This window comes from Arachis hypogaea, chromosome 6 (assembly GCF_003086295.3).
Source record: "Arachis hypogaea cultivar Tifrunner chromosome 6, arahy.Tifrunner.gnm2.J5K5, whole genome shotgun sequence".
Taxonomy (NCBI): domain Eukaryota; kingdom Viridiplantae; phylum Streptophyta; class Magnoliopsida; order Fabales; family Fabaceae; genus Arachis; species Arachis hypogaea.
The window spans coordinates 46,058,292-46,062,910 of NC_092041.1; the positions used below are offsets into that span (position 1 = coordinate 46,058,292).

A 4,619-nucleotide genomic window follows, 5' to 3' on the forward strand; every position below is an offset into this window, starting at 1 on the left:
TGCATTCCTCTTTTGGGTTAGGAATGGTGTCACTTAGTAGTAAGCTTGATGGTTTTTCAACAGAAATTTGTTTGGAGATTTGCCCAATCTGCCTCTCCAAGTTCTTCATGGAAGCTTCTTGATTCTTTGTTGTCAATTCTTGGTTTTTCATCATCTTTTCCATGAGCATTTCTAGATTAGTGATCCTCTGAGAGTCTTGTGAGATTGGTTGGTTTTGGGGTGTTGATGGATGATGATAGGTGTTTTGGTTTGCTGGGTGGTTATTGGGTGGATAATGGTTAGAGTTGGGGTAATTATTTTGTGGTTTTCTGTATGTGTTTTGGTTAGTGTTTGGCTGGTTGTTGTTTGTGTTTTTCCAATTGTTTTGAGTTGAATTTCTTTGCCATGGCTGCTAAATTTGATTGTGGTTATCTCCCCATCTGAGATTGGGATGGTTCTTCCAAGAAGGGTTGTAAGTATCTCCATAGACTTCATTAGTTCCAGGATTTTGGTTGTGCATGTATTGGACTTGCTCTTGCTGTTGCTCCTCTTGAATTTCTTCATTTTGCCCCCAAGTAGTTGATAGTTGGCTTGTGGCACTTACTGAGGCAACTTGCAAGCCATCAATCCTTTTGGCCATTTGCTCAAATTGTTGTTGAATTTGCTGCTGCATTATCTTGTTCTGAGCTAGAATTGAATCCACTCCTTCCAACTCCATTACTCCTCTTCTTTGTGATGGTTGGTGTTGTCTTTGATGAGCAAAGAAATATTGGTTGTTAGCCACCATATCAATGAGGTTTTGAGCTTCCTCTGTAGTTTTCATTAGTTGTAAAGAGCTTCTAGCTGAATGATCAAGTGCTTCTTGAGCCTTAAGAGTGAGCCCCTCATAGAAGTTCTGCAGCTTGTCCCACTCAGTGAACATCTCTGGTGGACATTTCCTCAATAGTGCCTTATATCTTTCCCATGCTTCATATAAATTTTCAGCCTCCATTTGAGTGAATGTCTGCACCTCAGTCTTCAATCTTATGATCCTTTGAGGGGGATAGAATTTGGCAAGAAACTTGCTCACCAAGTCATCCCAAGTGTTGATGCTCTCTTTTGGAAATGTCTCTAGCCATTGAGTGGCTTTGTCTCTGAGAGAAAATGGAAAGAGCAACAACTTGTAGCTGTCAGGAGGCACACCATTGGTTTTCACAGTATCACAAATCCTCAAGAAGGTAGATAAGTGTTGATTTGGGTCCTCCAATGGCCCTCCTCCAAAAGAACAGTTGTTTTGAACCAAAGTGATGAGTTGTGGCTTTAGTTCAAAATTGTTTGCATTGACATTGGGAGTAAGAATGCTACTTCCACAGTGTCTAGCAATTGCAAATGTGTATGAAGCCAGGACTCTTCTTTGTTGTTGGTTATTGTTGGCCCCTCCTCCTGGTTGATTGAGATTTGATGGATCTCCTTCCATCTCTTGGAATTCCTCCTCAGATTCTTCCTCTCCAATAACGTTCTTCCCCCTTTCAGCTCTTCTTATTCTTCGAAGAGTTCTTTGGTCAATTTCAGAGAGGATAGGGGAAGATCTTCCTATCCCTGACATACAAACACACAACAATAAACACACAGATCCAGAAAACCAATGAAACTTCAATCTGTAACTAGAATGAAGGTTTAGTTAGTTTAAGCAAAAATTCAAACAGTTAGTGTGTTAGTCAAAATTAAAACAACAAAAAAGAAAAAATGCTTGATCTAGATCTCTACTTCACTTAATAATTGTCAATCTATTTCAATTCCCGGCAACGGCGCCAAAAACTTGATGTGTGGAAAACGATCCAACACAAAACTTACCGGCAAGTGTACCGGGTCGTATCAAGTAATAAAAACTCACGGGAGTGAGGTCGATCCCACAGGGATTGAAGGATTGAGCAATTTTAGTTTAGTGGTTGATTTAGTCAAGCGAATCAAATATTGGTTGAGTGGTTTATCTTGAACAGAAGCTAAATTGCTTGGAATGTAAAGGGAGAGGGAAGAATTGCAGTAAATTAAAAGACAGGAATGTAAAAGTGCTGAATCTTAAAGAACAAGAAATTAAATGACTGAAACTTAAAGTGCAAGAAATGTAAATTGCAGTAACTTAAATTGCAAGAAATGTAAACTACTTGAATGGAAAGGGGAGTTGAGGATTGGGAATTCAGAATTTCAGCAAAGGAAAGTAAATTGCAACAATTAATAAAGCAGAAATTGAATTAGAAACAACTAGAATTCAAACAGAAATTGAAATTAAATTGCAGCAGGGTTCACAGAAGAACCAAAAAGGAAAATGGGATCTCAGGACTCAAGAGACTAGAAAGCAAAGTCTAGATCTCAATTGCCTTCCCAGATCCAAGTTCACAAAGCAATTAACAAGAAATTGAAGAAGAAGCAGTAAAGGAAATGAAATTTAGCTTAATTGTGCAGAAGAGTAATTAAAGAGATTTTGAATGGAGATTGAGACATAATTTCCTCAATTCTTCACACCCAAAACTCAAACAAGAAAAGTAAAAATGCCCACACAAGAACAAGGAAGAAGAGAGATCAATTCTCCTCCCCAATTCTCTGAAATCTCAGTGAGTTCCCTAAGAGAAAGTTCAAAAGCTCAAAATGAAAGTAAAAGTTCGAAAAGAAAATTCAAAGTTCCAAAGTAAAGTAAAAGTCCTAATTACATCAAACTAGCTCCTATTTATACACTTTCCATTCTTGGATCTTTAGGATTTGGATGGGCTTTTGATTTGGTGAAGAAATGAATTTTATTGGATTTTTAATCCAATTTTAGCCCATGAAGGATTGCTTCCAGGAGGCTGCCCTGCCCTTGTGGAGGGCAGGGCAGAAAATTGATGCGTGCAGCCTTGGTGCGAGCGTGGTGCGTTGGTGTGCGCTGCAGGATGCTGCCCTGCCCTCGCGGAGGGCAGGGCAGAAAAGTTTGGTGCGCCAGATTGGTGCCTGTGCACGCTGCTGGTGCTGCCGAATGATGCCTTGGTGCGCCAGGTTGGTGCGCTGGCCGTGCCACAACAAAATGCTGCCCTGCCCTCGCGGAGGGCAGGGCAGTGTTTCCAAATTGAAGTCCCGTGTTCGAGACTTGGCCAATGCACACGCTACTATTTTTCCTTGGCTTTCTTGGCACCATAATGAGGCCTAGTTCCTTGCTTTCTCCTTGTGCCGTGTTCGACTCTTGTGGCAAGCATTGGTAGGCTTTTTCCTTTGATTTATTTTCCATGAAGGCCCGATACTGCCCTTGTGGAGGGCAGGGCAAGGTTTTGCTCTTCTTTGATCCAAGGCACAATTTTTTGCTCTGCCCTTGTCGTGGGCAGGGCAGAATTGCCTCATCAAGCCTTGTTCCCTTATGTTGCCCTCCTAGAGGGCAGTGTGCCCTTGTGGAGGGCAATACTTGCATTCCTCCTTTATGCGCCACGCCTTTTCTCCTTTGGCTACACTTTCTTAGGCCACGCTTTCTCTTTTCTTCTTTTCTTCACCTACAATCAACCAAAATAACCACTCAAAGTATCACTAAATTCACAAGGCTTATAAATCAATTAAAAATCAATTAAATTCAGCTTAAACCTTATGAGTTAACATTAATTTCATGGTGGTTGTTTGATTTAAAGAAGTTATGCATTTTCATTCCAAATCACTTACTTAGGATGCAAGAAAGTGCATAAAGACTAATAAAACAAGTGAAATTAGTTTGAAAAATGGGTATATGATGACTTGTCATCAAAAGGACTCTGAAGAGGAAACTAAGAGAAGCTAAATTACAACAATCCAGAAGTATCCTTTCAGAAATTTTTGAACAAGAGAAGGAGATGGCAGCCGAACCCAATAATGATAATGCAAGGAGGATGATTGGTGATTTTACTAAGCCCACGTCCAAATTTGATGGAAGAAGCATCTCCATTCCTGCCATTGGAGCCAATAATTTTGAGCTTAAACCTCAACTAGTTACTTTAATGCAACAGAACTACAAGTTTTATGGATTTTCATCTAAAGATCCTTACCAGTTTTTAACTGAGTTCTTGCAGATTTGTGAGACTGTTAAGACGAATGGAGTTGATCCTGAAGTCTACAGACTCATGCTTTTCCCTTTTACTGTGAGAGACAGAGCTAGAATATGGTTAGATTCACAACCTAAGGATAGCCTGGACTCCTGGGATAAGCTGGTCACGGCTTTCTTGGATAAATTCTTTCCTCCTCAAAAGCTGAGCAAGCTTAGAGTGGATGTTCAGACCTTTAAACAAAAAGATGGTGAATCCCTCTATGAAGCTTGGGAAAGATACAAGCAGTTGACCAAAAGGTGTCCATCTGACATGTTTTCAGAATGGACCATATTAGATATATTCTATTATGGTCTATCTAAGTTTTCGAAAATGTCATTGGACCATTCTGCAGGTGGATCTATTCACCTAAAGAAAACACCTGAAGAGGCTCAAGAACTCATTGACATGGTTGCAAATAACCAATTCATGTACACTTCTGAGAGGAATTCCGTAAATAATGGGACACCTCAGAGGAAGGGAGTTCTTGAAATTGATGCTCTGAATACCATATTGGCTCAGAATAAAGTGTTGACTCAGCAAGTCAACATGATCTCTCAAAGTCTGAATGGATGGCAAAATACATCC

The 4,619-nt window shown here is 40.1% G+C and overlaps 1 non-coding gene across 1 annotated transcript; it reads right to left on the reverse strand.

Moving 5' to 3' along the window:
- Window positions 1-4,202: 4,202 nt before the first annotated feature.
- On the reverse strand, window positions 4,203-4,306 carry LOC112699777 (small nucleolar RNA R71). The gene has a single exon (XR_003152715.1). It is a non-coding gene; the product is annotated as a small nucleolar RNA R71 (small nucleolar RNA).
- Between the last annotated feature and the right edge of the window lie 313 nt (window positions 4,307-4,619).